This window comes from Ursus americanus, chromosome 22, assembly GCF_024610735.1.
Source record: "Ursus americanus isolate L20-20 chromosome 22, mUrsAme1.1.p, whole genome shotgun sequence".
In the NCBI taxonomy this organism is placed as follows: Eukaryota; Metazoa; Chordata; class Mammalia; order Carnivora; family Ursidae; genus Ursus; species Ursus americanus.
Genome location: NC_142148.1, coordinates 41,905,139 through 41,933,027, shown reverse-complemented (window position 1 = coordinate 41,933,027; position 27,889 = coordinate 41,905,139). Strand labels below are relative to the sequence as shown.

The window sequence follows — 27,889 nt, the reverse complement described above, 5'->3', positions numbered from 1 at the left end:
TTCTAGCCTCAGCAATCAGACAGCAAAAAAAATAAAGCACCCAAATTGTAAGTAAAACTTTCAATATCTGCAGATGACATGATACTATATAGAGAAAACCGTAAAGACTCCATCAACAAGCTACTACACGTGATGAATGAATTCACTTAAGTCGAAGGATACAAAATCAATGTACAGAAATCTGTTGCATTTCTATACACTAATAACGAAGCAACAGAAAGAGAAATTAAGAGAACAATCCCATTTACAATTGCACCCAAAATAGGAGTACCTGGGTGGCGCAATCACTTGGATGTCCAACTCTAGGTTTCGGCTCAGGTTGTGGTTTCAAGGTTGTGAGATCGAGCCCTGCATCAGGCTCCGCACTCAGTGCAGAGTCCGCTGAAGATTCTCTCTCCCTCTCCCTCTGCCCCTTCCACCTGTGTGCATGCATGCACACGCTCTCTCTCTCAAATAAATATATCTTTTTAAAAATTGTACCCAAAATAATAAGATACTTAGGAATAAACTTAACCAAAGAGATGAAAGACATATACTGTGAAAACACTGATGAAAGAAACTGAAGACACAAAGAAACAGAAAGACATTCCATGCTCATGGACTGAAAGGACACATACTGTTAAAATGTCCATACTATCCAAAGCAATTTACACATTTAATGCAATGTGTAAATCAAAATACCAACAGCATTTTTCACAGAACTAGAACAAATACTCCTAAAATTTGTATGGAACCGCAAAAAGACCTAAAATAGCCAGAGTAATCTTGAAAAAGAAGAATGAAACTGGAGGTATCACAATTCCAGACTTCAAGATATAGTACAAAGCCATAGTAATAAAAACAGAATGGTCCTGGCAAAAAACACACAGATCAACAGAACAGAAACCCCAGAAATAAACCCACACTTATATGGTCAATTAATATTCAATAAAGGAGGTAACAATATACAATGGGAGATAGTCTCTTCAACAAATGATGTTGGAAAAACTGCACAACTACATGCAAAAGAATGAAACTGGACCACTTTATTACATCATACACAAAAATAAGCTCAAAATGAATTACAGACCTAAATATGAGATCTGAAACCATAAAAATCCTAGAAGAGAGCACAGGTAGTAATTTCTCTGACATCAGCTGTTTTTGTTGAAAAATCAGCATTTTTCTAGATATGTCTACGGCAAGGGAAACAAAAGCAAAAATTAACTATTGGGACTACATCAAAATATGCCCATTTTCTTATACTCTTCTCAATTGGTAATATTATCCCATTTTATTTTTACCAATCTAATCATATACAATGGGATCTTGTAATTTGCATTTCCTAGAACACCAGTAAGATTGAGCATCTTTTCAAATCTCAGATGCCATTTGTATTTCATGTGAGAATTGCCTGAAAATAGCCTTTTCCTAGTTTCCTATAGAATTCTGGCCTTTTTTTGTTGTTGTTGTTGTTGTTATTGATTTGTAGAAGCTCACTATGGGTTCCAAGTACTAGTTCTTTGTTCGTAAAAAGGAAATATTTCATAAATGGATAGACAAACCATATTTCTGCATTAGAAGACTCAACATAGTAAGAAAGTTAATTCATTGCAAATTGATGTACAGGTTTAATGCAATTCCTATCAAAATCCCAGCTTAGTTTTTTTGTAGACAACTTTATTCTAAAATTTATTTGAGAAAGCACAGGCCATAGAATAACTAGAACAAGTCTGTAAAGGAGAATAAAATGGAAAGAATCACTATGCCCAATACTAAGGCTTACTATACAACTACAGTAGTCAAGACAGTGTGGTAGTGGTGGAGTGATATCAATGGAACAAGATAAGAGAACCCAATAATGGATCTACACAAGCAAGTCCAGCTGGTTTTTGACAAAAGGGTAAAAATGGAGGAAATGACAGCCTTTCAACAAATGGTGCTGGATCAATTGGATATCCATAGGCAAAAAAAGGAAATCACTCACCCTAAAGATAGGTGGACTGAATCAATGTCCTGGTTGTATATTATACCATACTTTTACAAGATACTGCCATAAGGGAAACTGGGTGATGGGTACACAATATCTCACTGTATTTATTTCTTCCAGTTGCATAAGAACCTATAATTACCTCAATTAAAAATTCAATTAAAAAATGTTGAAAATAGGGGCACCTGGGTAGCCTGGTCAGTTAAGCGTCCAATTCTTGATTTTGACTCAGGTCATGATCTCGGGGTTGTGGGATCAAGCCCCGAGTTCAGCTCCATGCTCATCAGGGAGTCTGCTTTTCTCCCACTCCCTTTGCCCCTCCCCCTGCTCATGCATGCTCTCGCTCTCTAAGATAAATAAATCTATTTTTTTAAATGTTGAAAAAAAAATTTTTGAAATGTTGAAAACGGGAGACATGGTTTGGACTCTACTCCCATGATATCCTTGTCTGTACAAATAAAGTGACATTGTGAGGCAAAAAAAAGTTGAAAATATTTTCTCCTGATTTTTTTTTTTTTTTGGTTGTCAAACGATCCTTTATCAAATATTTTCCTTTGTAGTTCTTAACTAGCCAGGCATTCCACTGCACCACTGTTGATGTCACCTACGATATCATGAGGATGGCAGCCATTAACATTGCAGCCCACAGACTGGGCAGTCCCCAAGAGCTCTCTATTGTTTCAGAGAGCTCTCTAGCTACAGGTTGCTGCCACATCTGTCGGGCAATGTTGACAGTCTCATCAAAAGTGATAGTTCCACTGTGCTTAATGTTTTTCTGCTTCTTTCTGTCTCTTGGCAGTTCCTTGAGGGCTTTGATAATCAGAGCAGAGGCAGAAGATACCACTTCAACTTGGGCCTGTCTGTTCTGAATGGTCAGTTTCACTGTAATCCTCAGACCCTTCCAATCGCTGGCTGCCTTGGTGATGTCGTCACCAAACATTTTTGGACACAGATCCCGGGGGCCGATCTTGGGGGCCAGGGCAGATATGGCAACAACTCCCCAACCAGTGTACCTCAGGTACATGACTTCAGTCTCACTGGTGTTGAACTTAGGCAGCTGGTGTTGGACGAACCAGGATTTGGGACAACCATAGAAAGGTGCACCTTGGCCTCTTCCAAGCTGAAAGCCAAAAGACTCTCCCTAAGTTTTATCTTCTGAATTTCCTTATGGTATAAGAAGGGTTTTTTTTTTTTAAAGATTTTATTTATTTATTTGACAGAGATAGAGACAGCCAGCGAGAGAGGGAACACAAGCAGTGGGAGTGGGAGAGGAAGAAGCAGGCTCATAGCGGAGGAGCCTGATGTGGGGCTCGATCCCAGAACGCGGGGATCACGCCCTGAGCCGAAGGCAGACGCTTAACCGCTGTGCCACCCAGGCGCCCCAAGAAGGGTTAATTTTTATCTAATCAAATTTACTTCTCTCTTTATGTCTCCTGGATTTATCTAATTTTTTAATGCTTTCCAATTTTCTTGAAGTTGTTAAAAGAGCATCGATTTTAAAGTCTTTTATGCTAGGGGTATCTGGTGGCTCACCGGTTGAGCATCCAACTCTTGGTTTTGGCTCAGGTCATGATCTCAGGGTCATGAGATCAAGCGCTGCATTGGGCTCTGTGCTCATCAGGGAGTCTGCTTGAGATTCTCCCTCTCCCTCTCTCTCTGCCCTTCCCCCCACTCACACACACTCATTCTCTCTCTCTCTTTCAAATGAATAAATAAATCCTTAAAAATAAAAAAAAAATAAAAATCCTTTATGCTAAATAAATCTTTAAAAGTACTGTTTTAATTAGTCATAAGAAACCCTACAAAACAAGAAAATTAAAGAAACCTAGGCATGACCTTTAAAGAATGATGTTTAAGTGATCTCAGTTTCAGGCTTAGTTGATATGACAAGAACAGAGAAATTAAATGTCATGAATGGCAAAAGCACATGTACATGTAGTTGCTCCTGAAGGAGAGAGGAAAGATTCTATAAAGCCAGGTAAATCTTCGAGCACCCCCACCGCTCCCCCCAACCCATGTCAGCCCAAGCAGTCACAGTGGGGGCAAAAGGGCCAAAAGTGCAAACCAACACCAGATGCTGCTTTTGGTCAAGTTATTCAGCACCTGACTCAGGATCTGACATATCACACTATATCCCAGAAAGATGTCTGTTACATTTTTTTTGTGGGGTATACAAAAAGACCTTACTTTGTTGTTTTTTGTTTATTTTTATTTTTTTATTATGTTCAGTTAGCCAACATATCATTATTTTTCGATGTAGTGTTCAACGATTCATTACTTGTGTATAACACCCAGTGCTCATCACAACATGTGCCTTGAAATTTTAAAATCTTAAGAAAGCTGCCATGCACATTTGAGTTATCCGTACTTACAGATTTTTTTTTTTTTAAGAGAGAGAGAGCTGGGGAGGGAGGAGCAAAGGGAGAAGGGAGAGAATCTTAAGCAGGCTCCACGTGCACTGTGGAGCCCAATGCAGGGTCAATCTCATAACCCTGAGATCATGACCTGAACCAAAATCAAGAGTCGGATGCTTAGCCAACTGAGCCACCCAGGTGCCCCAATTTTCTTTTCTTTTTTTTTTAACATTTTATTTATTTATTTGAGAGAGAGAGAGCACAGGCATGCACAAGTGGGGTGGGGGCAGAGGAAGAGGAAGAAGCCGACTCCCCAGTGAGCAGGAAGCCTGACGCAGGGCTTCATCCCAGAACTCTGAGATTATGACCTGAGCCAAAGGCAAACACTTAACCAACTGAGCCACCCAGGTGCCCCATCAATTTTTTTTTTTAACAAAAGTATTCATCCAGACATCCCAGACATCTTAAACAGAATTATAAAGTTCTGTGTTCAGTGCCAAAAATGTGCCAGAGATGCCAGTCCAGGCGCTTCACCTACTTGCTACACAGAAAGGTAAGTAACCTGTCCAAAGCCACACAGCAAGCCAGTGCTGAACCAGATCCATGCCTTCTCAAAGCGCAGGCTCATGGTCTACCACACAGTCACGTATTCAACTGCTAACCAGTGTCCCAGCTTTAAATAAGTGGGTCAGCTGGCTCTACCAAAAATTCTTCCTTTGATGCTAACATGGGCTGTATTCATAATTAATATTACCTCAGAGAAACAGAAGCATAAGTATTTTAAGTTAATCATGTTTAACCAATGCGATAAGAAAAGCAAACAGTATCAACAAAAGAAAAGACAACCAAAGGAATGAGAGAAAATATTGGCAAGCCATATATAAGGGGTTAACATCCAAAATACGTAAAACTCATACAACCCAACAGCAAAAAACCTCCAATAATTCCATTTTTTAAATGGCAGAAGACCTTGAACAGACATTTTTCCAAAGAAGACATAAAATGGCCAACAGGTATGTAAAAAGATGTTCAACATGACTAATCATCAGGGAAATGCAAATGAAAACCACAGTAAGATGTCACCTCACACCTGCTAGAATGGCTAGCTAGCATCAAAAAGACAGAGATAACAAATGCTGGTGAGGATGTGGAGAAAAGGGAACCCTTGGTGGTGGCAATGGAAACTGGTGCAGCCATGATAGAAAACAATATGGAGATTTTTCAAAAAGTTAAAAATAGAACTACCATATGATCCCATAATTCTACTTCTGGGTGTATATCCAAAAGAAATGAAATCACTATCTCGAAGAAATATCTGCACTCCCATGTTCATTACAGCATAATTTATAGTAGCCAAAACACAGAAATAACTTAAGTGTCCACTGACAGATAAATGGATAAAGAAAGTCCGATATATCTATCTCTATCTACCTACCTACCTATCTATATAATGGAGTACTATTCAGTCATAAAAAAGAAAGATCCTGCCATCTGCAACAACATGGATGGACCCTGAGGACATTATGTTAAGTGAAATAAGTTAGAGAAAGATAAATACTGTATAATCTTACTTATATGTGGAATCTAAAAAAAAATCAAATTCACATAAAGAAGGCAGAATGGTGGTTGCCAAGGGCTGGGAGTGGGAGAAATGGGGAGATGTTGGTCAAAGAGTATAAAGTGTCCACTATAAGATTGGTTAAGTTCTGAGGATATAATGTACAGCACAGTGACTATATTAACAATACTGTGTTATAGGGGCACCTGGGCATCATTAAGTGTCTGCCTTTGGCTCAGGTCATGATCCCGGCGTTCTGGGATCGAGCCCTGCATCGGGCTCCCTGCTCAGCGGGAAGCCTGCTTCTTCCTCTCACACTCCCCCTGCTTGTGTTCCCTCTCTCACTGCCTCTCTCTGTCAAATAAAAATAAAAAATCTTAAAAAAAAATACTGTTTTATAGACCTGAAAGTTGTTAAGAGAATAATCTTAAATGTTCCTGCCACAAAAGAAAACTTGTAATTCTATGAGGTGATGGAGGTGTTAACCTCAATGTGGTAATCATTTCACAATATATGCGTGTATTAAATCACGTCATTGTGCACCTTAAAGTTACACAATGTTATGTCAATTACATCTCAATAAAGCTGGCAGGAAAAAGAAAAACAAAGTATCATGATCCTCCTCTTCTAACACTCCTACTAACCAAATTATCTGTGTTTTTCTGGGGTTGAGCCCAAACTACAAATCATTAGTGGCCATTGAGAAATGAAACTAGATGGCACAATTCCTTCCTTTCAGAAAAGACAGTTAAATTTCATCAACACTTGCATGTATTAATATCTACTGCAAAGACATAAAGCATCACAAGCACTTAATTATTAGAAATTAAGTATAAATAAAAGAGACTGGTGACAGTTTGATATTTAGGCCTACAGTTAAATCTTTAATACATACACATACCAGGCCTTTAAGCTCTCACCCTGGAATGCTCCTCCCTCAGATACCCATGGAAAGGGGCTGAATAAATAATAACTTTGTGTGGAAAGGCTAACACTAATGAGCAAACTTTATAGCAAACACTGGGCACCAAATATTTATGACAATTCAAGCTTCTCCCACCTATAACATGGATTTTCAGAAATCTTTGCCTGACCTTAAGTTCACTTTCTAGTCATTTCTCCAAGATCTATCCCTCAGATCTCAGGGATTATAGCCCACCCATTCAGCCACAGACCCCATAAACCACCAGTAGGCTGAGGCTCCTGAGTGAATTCTTGTCTCCCCATGATGAAAGAGCCAGAAGAAAATCCCTAGATTTGAAACACTGATCTATGAAAAGAAGTCAGAGGCAAACATTCAGGACAGGCCAAATGGCAACGGCAAACAGGGCAAAGGCCCAATCCTGGATGGAAAGGCTCTGAAGAAAACTCCAAATGGACCTGTCCCTGGATTTAAACTTCCTTACAGAACTATGAAGGTTCCCCCACCACCCACCCCCTGGCTTTGACCTTACAGCTCCTCATAATAAAGGTACTTGTAGTCACTGGTATTTTTATCCAGCACAAAAAATAAAATAAAATAAATAAAATAAAATAAAATAAAATAGCTCAATCCTAAAATATTTGGTCTGAAAAACATACTCAGTTGCTTCCAGGTTTAAGTATTGAACAAATCTCACTGCATTTTTAAAATCTCCCTCATTATCATAATTAATATTCCCATAACACACTGCATAATTCATGTATCCCCTCACACTCGAGTTCATTCTTCAAAACAGCCCATGAGGCCAACGAGGCAGGGATCATCATCTTCTTTGTTCTCCATGGCAACCTTGTAGGCAGCAGAGATCAGTACTGGAATTCAAGCCTTCTGACTCAAAATCTCTACTTCTGTCCACCAAACTTTGACATTGATGAGGCCCATTCTCTTTTGATGGTTCTTGGTTTTGATTTGTTTTTCATTAAAATCCAAGGTACTACAATGACCATGAGAATCAAATCTCTAGTATTATATAATTGTAATTAATCCTATTTTTTCAATAAATGACAAATTCAGTGTCACAGAGCCTTATCACTTCTCTATCTCCCACTGTGGTAGCCAGCCTCCAAGATGGCCCCCAAGGATCCTCACTTTCCGGTTTTCAGGCTTTATGTTCTCCTTCCCACAGTGAATAGGGCTGACCTGTGTAACTAACAGAATATTGTAGAAACGATGGTGTGTGACTGGTGATCTGCCTTGCTCCCTCTTGAACTGGTCACCCTAGAGGAAGCCAGCTGCCATGTGATAAGCCATGTCAAACAGGCCTAGAGGGAGGTCCATGTGTAGAGGAACCGAGGCCTCCTGCTAGCAGCCAAGCCTAAACTGCCAGTCCCGTGTACCATCCTGAAAGCCCCAGACCATCCACCAGCCCCAGCCGAGCCTTCAGACGACTGCAGGGCCAGCTGATAACTACAACCCCACAAGAGACCCTAAGCCAGAACCACCCAGCTAAGCTATTCCTGAATTCCCGACTCACAGAAAGTATACGAGATAATACATATGTACTGATATTTTAAGCCACTACACTTTGGGTAATTTGTTCCACAGCAATAGAGGACTAATATACCCATATCCCTTTATAAGATTCCAGGAACTCAGTAGACCTGAATTAAGGTAGCAGTGAGAATGATTTTCTGCTGATTGATCCAGACTCCCTCAATCTGACCCTTCTGTGTCTAAGCCCATATTTGGAAAACCCTATTAATTAAGGTTAGAGGTGCTATCTGTGGCCACAGAGGTGGTTATGGAAAAGTGAAGATTAAAGCTGTTTTAGGTCTTTTTTTTTTTTTTAAGATTTTATTTATTTATCATTATTTATTTATTTATGCCAGGGAGAGAGGGAACACAAGCAGCGGGAGTGGGAGAGGAAGAAGCAGGCTCATAGCGGAGGAGCCTGATGTGGGGCTCGATCCCAGAACGCCGGGATCACGCCCTGAGCCAAAGGCAGACGCTTAACCACTGTGCCACCCAGGCGCCCCTGTTTTAGGTCTTATCTATCTTAAAAGTCCCTAAGACTACTGGAGGTTCTTTGTCTATTGTCTAATAAATAAGAAAGTCTTTCCCTCCCCTGGTTTGTTCTGGCATATTGTCAACAGAGTAATAATGCATGAACTACATGAGGCCCAGTGCTGGGTTACACTCAGTAGTGTGGGGCCTAGCCTGGGGTACTTGGGGGAGTCTCAGTTCACCATGCTCATTTGTAAAGTAAGAGATACCTGTGAGCAAAGAGAGCCCACCTACGGATGATGGGGATGTGCCAACAGGAAGCTGAGAACAACTCTGGCTACAATTGTAAGACAACTCCCTTTGACAAAATTCAAATAAGATCTGTAGATTAGTATCATATCCATGCTAATTTCCTGGTTTCAGCCATTATACTATGATTATGAAAGATGTTAATATTAGGGGAAGCTGGGTAAGGGCATACAAGTACCCTGTGTGCTATTTTCACAACTTTTTATACTGTAGTCCTCCCTCATCCTAGGTTTCGTTTTCCACGGTTTCAGTTACCCATGGTCAAATGTGGTCAGGAAGCAGATGATCCTCCTTCTGACCTATCATCAGAAGGTCAATAGTGGCCTAATGCTACGTCACAGTGCCTAAGTCATTCACCTCACTTCATCTCATCACGTAGGCATTTTATCATCTCACATGATCACAAGAAGGATGAGTATAGTACAATAAGGTATTTTGAGAGAGATCACATTCACATAACTTTTATTACAGTACACTGTTATAATTGTTCTATTCTATCATCAGTTACGGCTATTAATCTCTTACTGTGCCCAGCTTATCAATTAAACTTTCATAAATACGTATGTATAGGACAAAACATAGTATATATAGGGTTCAATACTATAAAACATAGTATATATAGGTTTCAGGCATCTACTGGGGTTTTTGGAATGTATCACCCACAGATGTCACAAACTATTTCAAAATAAAAAAGTTTAAAAAATAGGGGCGCCTGAGTGGCACAGCGGTTAAGCGTCTGCCTTCGGCTCAGGGCGTGATCCCGGCGTTATGGGATCGAGCCCCACATCAGGCTCCTCCGCTGTGAGCCTGCTTCTTCCTCTCCCACTCCCCCTGCTTGTGTTCCCTCTCTCGCTGGCTGTCTCTATCTCTGTTAAATAAATAAATAAAATCTTTAAAAAAAAAAAAGTTTAAAAAATAAAATACATTTAAAGCAACAACAAAAAAAGAATATTGCCACTAAAATGTAAATGACACTAAATCCATTCCTTGAAAGGCTCTGATGCAGGTTTTCCAGAATGTACTTGGAAAGGCTGTTCCAACACAGTCATGAGAGGAGTCTAGCTTGATTTCAAACCTCCTGTTCCCTGGTAGGCAGACTTCAAGTGCTTGGAAATGCATTACACCTTATGTTCATAGCCTATCGTGAAGTGAGTGATTCAGATGAGCATATGAGCAGAGGTGATGCATAAGAGCTGATGAGGTGACTCTATCCCTCTTTTCCCCTGCCCGGGAGGCCAGTGTTATAAGCTGGAAGGAGCCTGGACCCCCGAGTCAGCAAACGGAGTAGATGCCCTCCAACCCATATCATATTTTGGTGAGATTAACTTTGTGTGAAGCCACAGAGATTCTGAGTTTGTGTGCTGCAGCAGCTAGCATTTAAGATAATCCCAATAAAGATATTTCCATTCAGAAAATAACCGAGGACTTCTAAGAAAAAAAGCAAAATTGCTAAAATTGATCAGGTTACAATATCTTCAGAAGGGAAAATGAAAATATCTAATCCTCCTTTGTATTTAGATGTTCCTTCCATTATCCTATAGAAATACACAAGCAGGCACAAGCATGTTTACTGCCACACTGCCTGTCTGTGTCAGGAAAAAAAAGAAAACAAACTAAATCAAATATGGAAGAATACAGCAAATAGGGAAAGAATACAGCCATTCAGTGAAAAATTCTCTATGGTCTCCACAACAGTCCCCCTCATGTGTGGTGGGCTCTGCCTACACTTCCCTCCAGCTGAACTCAACCAGCAGGGCCCACAGCCCTGCCATGCACATGGGAACACCCAACAAATGTGAACTTTCTGTGATGGATGATAGTCACTGATATGGGATGATGTGGATATGGCAATTTGTTGCGCTATCCTCTCTATGTGAGTTTGAAGTATACTATAATACAAAGTTTTAAAAATGTGTGTTCCAGAAAAATTGTCATAATTAAAACTGACTAACCCTTGTAATAAATAGAAATTATGATGCTCACTAAAAGGGGCAGAAAAAACTAACCCAGGCAAATAAAGCAATTAGTCTAGTACATCAATGGTTAGAATGGGCTGCTAGCTGATTAACTCATTAGTCTACTATAATCACTCACATAAATTCAGTGGTAATCGAAGCTACTTGTATCTAGATTAACTTAAGAGAGTTCCTGAGCTTGTCTGGAAAACAAAGGTATTGAATAGGAAGTATTCCCAATGGACCCTCATTTCCTACACCGCATTGTAAGCCCTAAAATTCAGGGTTCTTGTCTTGGTATTACCGAAATTAAATTTAAATGTGATTATCATAACATAGCTAACCATCTTAATAACCAAAAACACTCTTTGAAATAACTTTATAATTTAAATTACAGATTAAAGTAAAATACAGACACATGAATACACATGTATTCATTTTCCCAGCCATGATTATTTTTTAAAATAAAAATAATGGGGTGCCTGGGTGGCTCAGTTGGTTAAGCGTCTGCTTTTGGCTCAGGTCATGATCCCAGGGTCCTAGGATAGAGCCCCACATCAGGCTCACTGCTCTACAGGGAGTCTGCTTCTCCCTCTTATTCTCCCTCTGTACACTCTCTCTCTCTCTCAAATAAATAAATAAAATCTTTTAAAAACAAAATAAAATAAAAATAATAATAATAATAATAAAATCTTAACCAAAGAACACTGTTAATATTGAGTAATGTTCAAAAAAGGAGGTTCTTTTAACAATGTAGGATACTTTGATTTGCATATGTATAAAACCGAAGCTTCTTACTCAACAAAATTTTTTCCAGCCTGTCAAACTCAGACAATGCCTCAGACTGTGAGATACACAGGTTCTGGAGACGAGTCAGGGATTCCCAGAGCTTTGGCCTGGAAAAATACCACAGAATGAGGAAGTGCCGAAGAACAGCTTTGCAAGCAGGTACTAAGGGACTCTGGTCAATACCATCCAACCTTTGGGGAGAAATGGAACACACAAACCTGTATACCTCGGGGCAACTACACAGCCAACAGAAGGTGCGCTTCCAAGGTCAAATGGCAAGGACGTAGACACATTTCTAGAACAGCTGACTCCTGGAGGACTAAGAGGCACCTACTGGTCTGAGAAATCCTGAGGCTTTATTTGTTTAAACAGACCACATAATAAATCAGAAAGACGGTAGTTAAGGAAATTCAGTCAGAAATCGGAGGCAGTGCGGTCTGAAAGACTGTCTTCTGTTGGAACCCAGCTCTCCCACCTAATGGCCATGTTTCGTGACCTTGAACCAGTCGTTTAAGGTGAGGACTGAGCTGCTCCCCTCCCTTGGTGCTTGTGAGGGTCACATGTATAGATGTGGAACTTAGAAACTGTCAGTTCTCAAATCTGTTTTTATTAATGATGATAGTCTGCTATTTATTACAATCCTCCTTCATGTATAACAACTTCATTTTTGAAGAGCAAAGTTCACTTTTAGAGTTATATATTTCAAAAAAGAAACCGTTTCACAATATTTCATTTAAAAAAGAAAAAAAACTTTTGGAAAGGACACCAGAGCTACTCGGGGCGCCTGGCTGGCTCAGTCGATATAGCATGTGACTCTTGATCTCAGGGTTTCAAGTTCAAGCTGCACGTTGGGTATAGAGATTACTTCTAGGGTTGCTTGGGTGGTAAGCTGGTTAAGCACCCAACTCCTGGTTTTGGTTCTGGTCGTGATCTTAGGGTTGTGAGATGGAGCCCCCCGTCGGGCTCCGCGCTCAGTGTAGAGTCTAAGCTTTCTCTTCCCTTCCCCCCTACCCCTCCACCCTGTGCTCCCATGCTCTCTCTCTTGCTCTCGCTCGCTCTCTCTCTCTCTAAATAAATAAATCTTTCTAAAAAATGAAATAAAATAAAATAAAAAAGAACACCACGGCTACTACCCAAAGTTAGAAGGCAGATGAGAAGTTTATGAACTAGTATCTAACTTTCAAACAAGCAGGCTAACTGCTTCACTTCTCACATTAATTATAAGCCATTGAGAAGTAAAATTACTCAGTTTTATAAGCTTCTTTAATTTTTAGAGTATTTTTATATCATACTCAAAAATGAACTGAGCTACTGTTTTCATATATTTCCACACTTTAGATCAATATTTAAGTTCAAACAAAGACAATTTATGGAATCTGGCCACTGTTCTTAATTAATATTCGGTAACACAGTATTGGGCCACAACACACTCATTAAAAGCCACATCCACAGCTGAAATGAGCCCTTTTTGCTTCAGGAAGCTTCAGCCACACTGGCGAAAATCAGATTTCTGGGGCACCTGGCTGGCTCAGTCGGAAAATCATGGGACTCTCAATCTCACAGTCATGAGTTCAAGCCCCATGCTGGGTGTAGAGACTACTTAAATAAATAAAACTTTTCTAAAAAATTAGATTTCTAAGGCAAATCAGCCAGCCTGCTCCCGAGCATCTCCCCCACCCCAATCCCCAGCGCCATCTCATCCCTCACACCTGAGGCATGCCACACCGACGGTGGGAGTGCTATTTCAGAAGTGAGACCCAAGTGCCCGAGGGGGCTGGAAATACTGAACCTGGCAAGGCCCTTGTCATGGGCGTCCCTGACACCCTGTCCAGGAACACACTTCACAAAACTAGAACCAGAAGGGTCACCTCGTACATCCCTGGAAGAGTGTTTGCCCTTGCTCCTCACCACCTTCTAAGGCCTCCAGGCTACACGTGACTTGGTCAAAAACTTGGATGGGCCCATCCAGGCTCAGCCTGCCAGTTACCAAAAAGAAGCCAAGCAAGAACCAGAAAGGAAAAGCATTGCCGAGGACCCCACTGACTTCTAATCTTCCCAGGAGCTACTCTACCAGACTAAACATATAAAACAGAAATGGGACTTTTCTCTCACTGCTGTAAAGAATACTTTACTCTTACAACTATTATGTTCCTGGTGATATTTATTGACAATCCACAAAATGCCTAGAAGTGCATTTAATTTTAAGGATGGGGTGCATGAGGATATACAAAAACTTAAATGCAGACCCTTTTGAGTGCTGTCCCCTTGACCCACCTCTGACGTCAGCCCTGGCTGCCGCAGAGAGTTCCATGCAAGCTCCAGCTCAGTTGAGAGCAGGACTCCCGAAGCAAGCACTGAGGGTCTTTGTGCCTCAGAGCCTTCTTGGAAACCACGCAATCCTGCTTACTTGTTTGGACAGCCAACGGGGATAGGACCCAGGCTAAAGGCCCCACCTCCCATCTTCTGGACAGATGACCCCAGAAAACATTCTGCACTCTTTAGTAAATGAGCTGGTTAAAAACACAGCAGTTACGCCCCCATCCCTATATAACTACAAGAATCTGGTGAGCCCTATGCCCTAATCCTTTGGAGCAGCGCCCCTGGCCTACATCTTGTGTTATACCTCAAAAGAAGGAATTCTTACCAGATCCAATTAGAACAGTGGTTCTTAGCATTAGCTGCATGTTGGAATCCCCTGGGGACCTTTGTAAAGTCTTGATATTCAGACTGCTTTCCAGAAAAATAACACTGAGCTGTCTTAGGGTGGGGCAGTCTACCTAGGGCTCATCCTTGTACCAGGACCCATGTGTTCTAACACTGGCCAGGAGTGTAGTCAGCTCAGCTCTACAGAGACAGCCAAAAGATGCAGTGAGGCCGCTCTCAAGGGGCCCAGTACTGAGAGTTTCAGACAGATCCTCTCTTTATCAGAATGGACTAGAGACAAAGGATCCATGAAAGTGGGAGGCAGATAAATGGATTATATACCAACAGTCTCTGCTTTTCTATAACTGGAATCACACTACAAGTATTCTTTGGAGAAATGCTTATTTCATACAATAACATAGCCACTATGTTTTCTCACCCAAGTCCATATACCTGCATTCAATTTTTAAAACTAGCCAGCTGTAACACCTTTGTTGAAAATCCACCTCTCGCCCAATGATCTGAAATGCTGCCTTTACTATATACCAAACTTCTCCTAACTAATTCTTTCAGGTCTGTCATCTAGTTTGCTAATAGTTTCTCTCTTGCTCTTCCAGCACCATCTGTTTTCATTAATGTAGTGTCCTAATACATTCTGATAAGGCCACGATGTTCTGTGAGATTTTTTTAAATTACGTTTATCTCTTTAATTCCATCAGAATTTATTTTAAGGTATAGTATTAAGTAAGGATCCAAAATGATTAATTTTCCATTATTGCCAACTAGTTGCCCAATTCCTGCTTACTGAGAAATCCTTCCATCTATTAATTTGTAATGCCTACTTGATAACATAGTATATTCTGACATAGTAAATAGCACAAACTCGATCACTGCCTATTGCCTTCCTTTACCTGGTCTAAGATCCCTGCCCCTGGGGAACTTACATTCTAGCAGGGGAAACAGACAATAAGCTTTTCAAAATAAATAGCCAATAGATATAGTTACAATATTTTAGAAGGTGATAAGCCTTGCAAAGAAGTAAGAGGTGGAGAGGGTAGGGGGCACTAGGAGTACAGAGCAAGGAAGGGAGCTGGGGCGGGAACAGGCCGCAGTCTGAAGTAAAGTGATGGGGGGGGGCAGGAGTACAAGTAGGGAGGGCAGGCTTTGTTATGAAGAAGGATGGCGAGGATAGGGAGCCACAGCAATTTAAGGTATAGAGGAGACCTTTTAAAAACACTGCTCCTGATGTGGGCCCTCTCTAAGTTGATGATGCCACCATCCCCTAGTCGCTTCCACCAGAAACCAAAACCACCCATCCTCCATGATCAAGCAGTCCCCTCTTTTCTGGCTCATTGTTCCCCCTGCCCATCGGAATCACAATCGGATCCTGTCTAGCCTGGCCCAATGGAGTGCTCATCTCTCAATCCCCACCTCTCCTGTCTTGCCCAGTCCAGTCTAAGAGGGTCACAGCTAAAGAGCAAACATGACCTTCCCATCCTGCTGAACTACCCATCGTGGCTGTGTACTGCCAAACCACCAAGCCCCAAGCTCCCTACCGGGATTCTGAATACCATCGTCAACTTTCCATCCCCTCTGTCTGCCTCTCCAAGCTCATCCCACTCCTCCCCATATGCAGCCTTCCTGTCACGAGATTCAAACTGCTTGTTATCCCACCGAGCAGGTTCAAGCCTCCCTCCCCTTGTTCATGCTTTTTCAGGAATGTGCCAGCTCCTGCCCAACCTTTCAGCCCCAGCCACCTCTTCTTCACCCTTCAAGACTCAACTCAAATATTTGATATCTGCTCACAGACACCTGTTGTGATGACCATTCCCCCACCCAAAGCTCTGTGTATTCCACTCCCTCTCTCAGCTCCACGAAAATGATGTCCTCTCAGAACTGTCCCAATGTGATTTCCATCACATTCTTCTTTTTTTTTAATAACAATTTTTTATTATGTTATGTTAGTCACCATACAGTACATCCCTAGTTTTTGATGTAATGTTCCATGATTCATTACTTGCGTATAACACCCAGTGCACCATGCAATACGTGCCCTCCTTAATACCCATCACCATCACGTTCTTCTTAAAAAAAGAAACCTTGCCTGATTTCTCTTTCTAGTACCCATGACTCACCCAGAAATCAGGTACATGAAGAGTAGTCAACAAATACTTTTGAAATGGAGGGGAAAAAAAAAAAAAAGAAGAGGTAACTGGCCCAATTTCTACATACACAGGTATGGATCAAGTATAGAAATCAGCCTCCTCCTACTCAAAGCAAATGGAAACACCACTATATTTTGGAAGATATATATTCATAATGCAAATGTTATTTGCATCTGTTATTTCTGCAATACTTGGCCTTTGAGACTTCCAGATTGGTTGATTAAAGGAGCAGAGAAAGCTGGAAATCCTTTTCCCCACTGTCAGGGCTTTACTTCATTCTGCTGACCTGAAGTTAAATCCAAATATAAGTGGGTCTCTCAGGTCAGGGCCGAGGAACCCTAAATGCGATCGGCCCCTGTGGCTTATTAACATGCGCACCCTCCTCTGCTGGCATCTGATCTCCATCAAGATGCACAGAGACCAACACCTGCACAGTGCCTAACACTCTCCAGTGGGGACTGCAAAACCATCTGGGGTTGTGGGTTTCTTTTGGAGAATAAAGGCCTAAGGAAAAATATGTCAGCAAGAGAGACAATGAGGGCAGATAAGGAAGGATGTCGTATAAATGGCCAACTATCAACATTACAGAATCTCAGATTCTGGAGCTAAAAAGGTCCCCAAGGATCCACCTGGCCCAACCCTCTAACCTGAAACACAAAGACACCAAACCTGTATCCCTAGAAAGGAGGCAGGAAAAAACCCTCAGAATTACTATCTACTAAACCAAGGACTGAAACAAGTTATGTCCGCTCTGCTGAAGGCTGAAATACCAATATTTCATTTTTACAGCTTTAACATATACGGTATTCAAATACTGTGGACAAAAAATCCACAAAAACCCCAAACCGGCTAGCTCCCGGTTGTGGTTACTGTTGTTACTGTTGTCTTTAAGGCTGGAGGCCACAGGCCTTTTCTCCAGGAATCACAACATAAAAAGTGAAAGCCACATTTCCACCAAACACTGTTTCAGCCAGGAATGAGATCCCAACACAGTGTAAATGTTAAGATATCTCTGTGGTTCCTTTGTATTCCACTGTTAGTCAACAAGCCAAGAGGAATTTTCCCAAGGATGTTATTTAGCAACAAAACCCTTGAAACACCCACTAAGAGTAACATGGAGACTTCATTTCTAGGTATTGAGACCACCTCTCCAAAGCTCACAGGAGCTGGTGTTTAAGTGGACTGCATCTTAGGCTCTGGTCAAAGGCTGCAAGAGATCCAAGAGTCCTGAATTTATGTATTTATTTATCTTTAGAGAATTCCATATCCTGTGACTTCGTAAAGTAAGATGGGCTCTGACCTAATTCCTTCCCTTCTTCCCTTGATTGGCCTAATGTCATGCATGCATATAGAACTGATTTATCGCCAATCTATCCTGGGTACTGAAATAGGCTTGGAATGAATTCCTGGACACGCTTCTCACCTCACCCAACACCAGAGCCAAGGAAGGGATCCAGAAGGAGAAATGAGCAAGTCTTTCGGGTCTATTATTCTTAAGCTTTCGTGATTCCTCCTCCTGTTTCATTTCATTAAATTCTATTAAGACAGACATGAAAGAAGCCTAAAAGAAAAGTTGGCCGAGCCTACCCAGCATTTTATTCACAGTTCACATCTGGGTGGAAGGCCTACATTTTCAGCTTCTTAAATCTGATGGTATCTCCCAAAATATCTCTCTGCCGAATAAAGCTACATACTTTTGAGGCAATTTGTCATTAATAATAATTCTCACTCAGTGAGATGCTAACTTTGTGCAAATCCCAGTAAAACTCCCACACACTGAATGGTATGACGACTTTACCAGTGTAAAGATTCAGAGCCAATATTAACATTTGCTAAAGTTGGGTGCTGCTGTATTATTCTCTATACTTTTGGCATGTTTGAAATATTTCAAATTTTAAAAATAATAAAAATCTATTGCCTAGAAAATCTACATCCACAAAAAGAAATGTAAACAAGGATGACTTCTGCATAATTGTTAGTAACAGCAAAAAACTGCCAATAACCCCATAAGTCCATCAAAAGGAGAAAAGCTAAACAAAATACAGTATATTCATACGACAGAATTCTATCTTGCAGTTAAAATGAATGAACTAATTGTAGATGTAACAAAATGAATGATATTGCTGGGTAGGAGAAGCATGTCTCAGAACAGTATATGCACTACAGTACCATTTAGGTCAAGGACACATGTGCAAACACGCATGCACGTACACACATACATGTATACACACACACACACACACACACACACACACATGCTGAATCTAGTCCTAAAAAACCCAAACTGAGGGACATTTTTCAAAATAACTAGCCTGCACTCTTCCAAAGAGCCAAAGTCAGGAAATACTGAGCAACCGCTCCAGAAAGAAGGAAACTAAAGACATATGACAATTAAATGCAACACGTGGTTCTGAACCACTATAAAAGGCCAGTTATCGGGATAACCGCTCAAAGGTGAACAGAGTCTGAGGATTGGATGGTACTGAAATGGCAGGGGTAATTTTCTGCTTTTAATGGATGTTTTGGGGTTTTGTAAGAGATGTCTTTGTTTGCAGGAAATATACACTCATGTTTTCGGGAGTGATAGGACTTCAGGTCAGCAAATTATTCCCAAATGGTTTATGAAAAATGTCCAGTCTCCCAACTTGTCTACAAGTAAAACCTTACGACATTTACGTCACATCATATGCAAAAATTAAGTCAAAATAAACATTAAGGGCTAAAATTATAAAACTCTTACAAGAAAACACAGGGGAAAGCCTTCAAACCTTTCTTATGTATTTGGATATGACACCAACAGAACTGCCAACAAAAAAGAAAAAACAGAGAAAATGGAATTCATCAAAATGTGAAACTTGTAGGGGCGCCTGGGTGGCTGTCAGTTAAATGTCTGACTCTAGATCTCAGCTCAGGTCTTAATCTCAGGGTTGTGAATCCAAGCCCCGCATTGGGCTCCGTGCTGGGCATGGAGCCTACTTAAAAACAAAAAAATCAAAAACAAAAAACCCAAAAATGTAAAACTTTATGCATCAAAGGACACCATCAACAGAGTGAAAAGGCAATATACAAAATGGGAGAAAATATTTGCAAATCATGCATCTGATAAAGGGTGAATATCCAGAATAAAGAACTCCTACAACTCAACAACAAAATGATTCAAAAATGAATGAAGCACTTGAATAGATATTTCCCCAAAGAAGATGCACAAATAGCCAAACAGCACATGAACAGATGCTCAACATCACAAAGCAAAAGGGAAATGCAAATCAGAACAAGATCCCACCTCATACCTATCGGGGATGGCTATTATAAAAAAAAACAGAAAATAAGTGCTGGCAAGGATATGAAGAAATTGGAACCTTGCACATTGCAAGTGGGACTATAAAATGGTGCCACCATTGAGGAAAATGATAGGGCATGTCTTCAAAAAATCAAACAAAGGGGGCACCTGGGTGGCACAGCGGTTAAGCATCTGCCTTCGGCTCAGGGCGTGATCCCAGCGTTATGGGATCGAGCCCCACATCAGGCTCCTCCTCTATGAGCCTGCTTCTTCCTCTCCCACTCCCCCTGCTTGTGTTCCCTCTCTCGCTGGCTGTCTCTATCTCTGTCGAATTAATAAATAAAATCTTAAAAAAAAAAAAAGAATTATGAATATGATCCAGCAATTCCACTTCTATGTATACATTCAAAAGAACTGAAAGCAGGAAATCGAACAGATATCTGTACACCCGTGTTCAGAGCAGCATTACTCTCCACAGCCAAAAAGTGGAAACAACCCAAATATCCATCAACAGATGAACAGCTAAACGAAATGTTACTCAGCCTTAAAAAGAATGAAATTCTGACACATGCTACAACATGGATGAACTCTGAAGACATTATGCTAAGTAAAATAAGCCAGACACAAAAGGACAAACACTGTATGATTCTTATGTGAGGGACTTAGAACAATCAAATTCAGAGACAGAAAGCAGAATACTGGTTACCAGGGGCTGGGACGCATGGAGGGGAATGGGGAATTAAGAGTTTAATGGGTAGAGTACCAGTTTAGGAAGATGAAAAAGTTCTGGAGATGGATGGTGGTGATGGCTGTACAACCAACACGAATGTCCTCAATACCATTGAATTGTACGCTCAAAAATGGTAAAATGGTTAAAATGGTATGTTTCATATTTTACCACAATTTTTAAAAAGTCTTATGATATACACGCTCTCAGAGATACCACGAATTTTCTATGAGTATGTGGTTAATGTGGGTAAACAAATTTTTATTAAGTCTGGAAGAAAAGGCATAGAACTTACCAACGGTGTTACCTCTGGAAATGAAAGATTATAGTCAAAATCCTCTTTAGTATATCTTAAACTTTTAATTTTTTTAAAGGATACTGATTTTACATATCATATGCAACAAAAACTGATATAAAAATGGTATATTATGAGCACACGAGAAAAATAAAAGGAAGAGAACCTCTTCTATAAAAATACCTTTCTGCCCAGGAATACTATAAAAACTCACTAATAAAAAAATAACATTTCCAAACTGGTACTTTACAGTTAATACACTGCTTGCACAAAATTTAAAAAACAATAATGGGAGATTCTTCCCAGGAGAAAATGAAGGGGGCACCCGGACAACATGAAACGGGGGGGGGGGGGGGGCATGGGGAAGAATCCACAGAGCCTAAGGCCAGATCTAGTCTGGATTTTGAATGAAATTTTATAGGACTTGTACTTATCCCCTCAAGGTTTCATGACCCAACAATGACACCACCAACAGTTAATAACAGCCTCTGCCCTCCCTGCAGTCAAACCGCGCTGTGATTCCTGATCAGGCGATTTGGGGGGATTCTGTGGGCATCGTGCTCCTGCCTGAGCAGGAGGAGTGGAAAATGGAAACAAGGCCACAAACTTAGATCTTTCCATTACACAGAAAGTGAGGCTTCCGGGCTCCACTTTCATGCTTAAAAATAGAAAAAGAAATTGACTTCACATTTTATGGAGAGTAGTCAAAGGAATACATTTAATGTGCAGAATCTTCACAGAAGTGCTGTTCTTTTTTGTTTCGTATTGACAAAAATAACTAAGATGGTAGAACAAAGCAGGTAGAAAGTGACGATTATGAAACTCTTGACCTGATACCAGCAGGCAGTCCACCAGCATCGGTTGGACACGACAGCCTCCTCCAGCCCCAGATTTCCACTCTGCCTCTGGAGCCGCTACCACCCTTCTGACAATTACCTCCCATAATTTCCAAGATCAATGAACACCAGGAAACATACTTCTCCAAAAATAAATCCTTTTCTTCCTCTGACAAGTTTCGAACACTTAGATTTAGAAACTGCCCTAACGACACAAGTTAAAATGGCATATATAAATCAAATTCAACATGTTTCTTGGGCTCTTTACGATTTCTTTTTATAAAATGTTTTCTATTTGGGAGAAAGCTGGCTGATAGTGAAACACGTGGCTTCATGCTGACTTGAAGAAGGGGACCTAAATCCCTGAAACTTGCTTCTTTGTTGTTTGACATCATCAAACAGAGGTTCTGGCTTTATGTCCAAACTGTGCCCAAGGATCTTGCAGAACCAAGGGTGAGCATCACACCCCTTGATGTCTACATGTCTGATCTCATCCTAGAAACTCAAAGAAACTCATGACATGGAATCCCCTCACTATCCTGCACTGGAGGCAGGAATGGGGTCTTCCTAGTAGTGAACTGTAGGAGGTTAGACTTTCCAGTACGTCCCACTGCTCAAATCCTGGTATAAAAGAATTCAAACGAGTCATTTATAGAAATGCCTTACTGTGGGAGGCAGAACACCAGAGTGGACAAGAGCCTCCAAAGTACATCCAGACTCTCTCCATGTCTCTCATCTACCTGTTGCAAGAGCTCCTAACTGCACTCCCTGCTGCCCCTTCCCCAGGCTACCCTACAGTCCAGCTCAGCCACCTCTGCAAACACACACAGATGCTCTCAAGTTCCAACAATCATCCAGGTTACTACCCTAGCCGCAAGGCCTCGCATCATTAGGCCTGGGTCACAGTTCTGCCCTCATTGTCCTACCCTCTCCCTGATACCGTCCGAGCTCCGGCCACACTGGCCTTTCTTCCACTGACCAACCTAGGGCTCTGCACTTGCTGATTCCCATCAAGCACATTCCTCCCCCAGGCTTCATGGGCCTGGCTCCCTCTCAGCTCCACGTCCTTCCCCAGCCCTCATACGTAAGGTAGTCCCCACTCCACCAGCATTCTCTATATCTCACCCTGTTCTGATTTCTTTATGCAATCACAACTTTAAATGATGCTTGTTTTTGTATGTGTCTCACTACAGCGCAAGCTCCGTAAGGGCACGTTGGCTCAGTGCTGTACTTACATGCAAAGCCAGCACAAAGCAGGCACCCTGTCGGTATCTGTTACACACACAGATGAGAGGGTGGTGGGTAGGTGAGTGGATGCCTGGATGGGCAGATGGATGGATGGAAACATGGCAGATGCAGAGGTGGATAAATAAACAAGCAAACAAACTAACAAAAAATGAGGATGGGCCGTTAATAAAAGCATCAACCACTACGCAACCAGTGCCACACCATGCAATGAGGATTCAAAGGCAGGAAGAGCCTGTGTGGATGGGCCTGGAGGTAAGCATCACGAATGAAGTGCTATCTGAAATGGATCTTAAAAAATGGAGGGGGGCAGGACAGAGAAGGAGTTCATCTCAAGTGGATGACCACGAACACAAGGAAAAAAAAAAAATAACACTTAATCAAAAACCAGTAAACAACTGCGAGAAACTAGTCCTACAATTTAATGTGAAAAGCTTTTACCATGAACTTAACAAGTAATACATCATAAAATATGAACCCCTAACAATGTCCTCTGTGTCTAAAAGGAAATGATTAGCCAACTGCCCACAAAGCCTCAACATTCATGCATTCCGTTAAATTGCAATTCTCCCAGCCAAGGCTTGGGTGATGATCACCCTGGGTTTTTATTCAAATCCCATGAATAAATCAACCACTGAATAAGGCATGTCTGGTACCCAAAAAACCAAGAGAACTATGCACTGCTTTTCAAACCAAAAATCTCAAGAGAGTATGCCACCGCAATCTCACCCCACCACTGGGCAATCCACACATTGGGTTCATCTCTCTTAAGAAACAAATTATTCCAGGACAGCTGCGTGGCTCAGTCGGTTGAGCATCCAAGCTCTTGATTTTGGTTCAGGTCATGATCTCTGGGTCCTGAGATTGAGCCCCAAGTCAGGATCCGCACTCGGTACAGAGTCTGCTTGAGATTCTCTTTCTCCCTCTGCCCCACTCCCCACTCACATACTCTCTCTCCCCCCTCTCTAAAATAAATAAATAAATAAAATCTTTATTCAAAAAAAAAAGGAAACAAGTTATTCCACTGGCACATGCCTCAATGTCACTGAACAGAGGGGCCCATCATCAGTCACTCATGTACTAAGCTGTTGTTCTATCGGCTTTTCCCTGACACATCTGTAATTGTGTCAAAAAACCACCAGGCTCTGGGAATATTTTCATCACTGCGGTGTGTATGGGGGTGGGGGGTGAGGAACTGAGGGGGCACTGATGAATAAGAACAGCCTCATATGTGACCTCAATAATCAAGCCCAGCCATCTTGCTTCCTGGCAGCTGCAGTAACACAGGTTGTAAAGTATTTGCAGACATCTCAGCTGGGAGAGTAGGGAGGGGGAGGGCAGTGTGGTCCAGAGAGACCAATGCCTGGAGCAGATAAAAATGGCAATGTTCAATCTTCTCTGGTCCAGTAGTTCTCAAATGTCAGTGTATAAAGCACACACAAAGAACTAGTTAAAAACGTAAATCTGCTACTCTTCTGCCTTCCACATCCAGACATGCCAGGAACTCTGGTTCAGAAAACCAGGGGTGGGGGTGAAGCGCCAAGACTCTGCATTTTAATATGCACTCTCTGTGGCTTAAACCTGTGGTCTCTGACAGCCCTCAGAGGAACACAAATACCAGTCCAAGTGACTCTGGGGCAAACAGGGTATGGAATTCCTGCACACAACAGCCCCCACTCCTGCAGTATCTTCATTTCTTTGGGGCCTTCTGAGAATCTGATGAAAGCCCATTTTTTATTTCTATCACTTCCACATCATTCTTTTCTCTCCATTAGTAATACAAATGTTTGAACAAGGCTTTCTACAAAACACCACTGATTTGCCAAACATCTTTCTACAATTACCCGGAACTATGAAGCTCCTAATAAATTAGCTAAAAAGCTAAAAATTCCCAATTAAAATCTTGAGTCTGTATAATTAAAGCATTGCTGTGCTCAAACTATAAATCCATGGAAGGATAAACTTCGCCTCCCTCCCTTGGGAATAAAAGATGCTTAGGGACGCCTGGGTGGCTCAGGAGGTTAAGCGTTCAACCCTTGACTTTGGCTCAGGTCATGATCTCAGGGTCGTGAGATCAACCTCCATGTTGGGCTCCATGCTGAGGGTGGAGCCTGCTTAAGATTCTCTCTCTCTCTTCCCCTCTGCCCCTCCCCCCTCAAAGAAAGATGCTAGTTAATCCTTGGCAGGTCAAATCAGTAAGGTGAAGAGTTTGTGGGTTTTGGTTTTTTTTTTTTAAGATTTTATTTATTTGAGACAGAGTGAGAGAGAGCATGTGCATGTGGGGGGGAGGCGTGCAGCGGAAAGGGACAAGCAGACTCCTTGCTGAGCAGAGAGCCTGACACGGGGCTCGATCCCATGATCCCAAGATCATGACCTGAGCCAAATGCAGACACTTAACTGAATGAGCCACCCAGGCACCCCCAGGAGTTTGTGTTTTTAACACAACCACAAATAAGATTAGAAGGTTAAAATAACTAAGAATCTGCCCAATATACATACACAGGAACAAACTAAGCCCTTAAAACTTTACATGCACAACCCATTAGTGCCCAAAGAGGTGTTTAATCTAGTTGAAGATTACAAATGTTTTATGTGTCAAAGGTAGAGAGGATCACAGCTTTTAATTTACAACCATATTTCAATAGAGAGAACCAAACTCTTCCATTTCTTCAATTTCAGTAACACATGTTAACAGATTTAAGAAGGTAAGATGAAGGTCGGTTGATCAATCAATCAATGGATCCCCAAACAGAGATACAGTCATGTATCTCTTGGAAAGGCCTCTTTTTAATTCTACAGTATACCAACTTAGGACAATCGTCTATATGGACACAAATTAAAATGTTAAGGCAAGAGCAATTCCTTGCAGCTCCCCCAAGTAGGAAGAAGCCAACCTGCTTGGAAACAACCAGTCAGGTCTGCATGCCCCGGCAGGGCGCCCCCCCATACACAATGATGGGACTCAGTAGAGACTGTGGCTTCTGGAGAGCAGAAGGCAGGGCTGTGGGAGGTCAGCCTCCATATCCAACCCTCTCCCCAGAGGGTTATGCAGCTTTCCTAACTCAGGAAAGTGAGTGTTCACATTGAAAGAAAAACAAGGGTGATTTCTGTAGCCCAAGAGGTCCAGCCAGGTACCAGTCCTGTCCTCTTGGGAAGCCTTCTGTGTGGCAGGCAGTCCCAGGACTCAGGGTCACCAGCACTCCTACCACAATACCATGACAAAGATGAACAACAGCAACAACAAAAACAATGTAATGAAGAAGCTCTTGCTAAGTTTCTGCTTTTGTTTTAGTAACACTCAGTATGAACAAAACAGGACCTCAGTCAACATTCGTTTGATAAATCAATGTGACAAAATGAACTAATGACTGGAATAAAGGAGAGGATCTGGGCACCATTTTGGCAACCAGACTTTGAAGCACATTCTTGTTGCAAGTCAACAACACTGAGCCTAGCTCAGGTCATGCAAAAACCAAGACAAAACCAACAGAGACAGGGAACTCGCACGTGGAGTTTGAGCCTTAAAAAAAAAGAATAAAAAAGGAAAGACCTATACTAAATAAATGTACTTCTATGAAAAAGGCAACTTATGGGCATCAACATAATTCTTCCTTATATTGAGAATAACACTCATTAGATTTGAACCTCAAACTGGAAAGTTCAGGAATGAAGAGCCCACCTTTGTGCACCTGCGACGGGCTGTCACCTGTGTCCTAGTCTATCCTCCATTTCACCTTCCAGATTCCATAGCACATATTAGTAAAAAGGCTAGCCTGTCCCTGAAAGTACCAATGAATAAAACCAAATGGAGCTCTTTCCCCACCCACATCTCTACCCTACATATTTCTTCTGATCCTACAGAAGCCTTAAATGTCTCAATCCAGGCATTCCAAGGTTTCCAGGCATAGGGAGGGATCCTTGCTGATAAGACAAGTCTATGCAGAAAGTTATAGGTGAAGTGATGATGATATTCAGACAAGCATAAAATTAAAAGTTCTGGCACCATTTTTCACTGGTCAACTTACCCCAGCAATGTGTCAATAAACACGTGAGCTAGTTCAAAAACGTGTATTTGAAAGTTCATTTTTCAGCTCCTTCTAGCATTTCAATTAAGTGAGGGTTTCAATCACACTAAATAAATGAGAATATAAATAATTAATGGCAACACTATGAACTAGGTGGGCTCTGGGCCTGAGGAAAGAGCCCCTCAATTACAAAATGCCCCTCCCCATCTGCTCACACACACATGCAACCCCCTCTATGTGAGACCCAGGCAAACACCCCCTACTGAAAGAGGAAGGGCATTTAAATTAAAACAAGAGCAGGAAAAAGCTTCTACCATCAAGAATGCCTAAGGAGGGTGCTGAAAACTCCCGATATCTAGCCAGCCACAGAAGAACTCACGCACTAGCAATCTTTTCTACGTAACCATCAGAATGTCCTACCAGAATCATGTTCTTGTGCAAGAACACAACAGGGAAAAGAGCTTCTGTCTGGTGGTTCTGCTTCTGCTTCCGCGCCCTGCTCCCTTTGGAAATATCTTTCAGAGCAAGCACATCACGTTCTTGTTCCAACTTCTTCTCACTGTCAGAACACATCATGGGGCCCACACAGCAGGCTGTAAATGCATGGGGCATGCTGTTGGTGCAGCCACAGGAAAGCATGAAGGGCTGCGGGGCCAGTTCCAAGAACACGCAGAGATCCGGTTAAGACAGGCAAACCACCAGTCACCTTTCCCAGCCCAGGCTTCACGGGCAGGAAGTAGCTGCATCACCCATAAACAGAGCTCTGGGACTCGCGAAAATAAGAATCTACCCCTAACCGAAGTGTAAGTTTGG

General features: G+C 41.6%; 1 protein-coding gene and 1 pseudogene across 1 annotated transcript in view; both read right to left on the bottom strand.

The window, feature by feature from the left end:
• The window catches only part of DTD1 (D-aminoacyl-tRNA deacylase 1), a 188,745-nt gene that overhangs the window by 128,435 nt on the left and 32,421 nt on the right, over nucleotides 1-27,889 (bottom strand). The gene's annotated exons all lie outside the window — the stretch shown is intronic.
• On the bottom strand, nucleotides 32-27,688 carry LOC148108073 (large ribosomal subunit protein uL11 pseudogene; annotated as a pseudogene).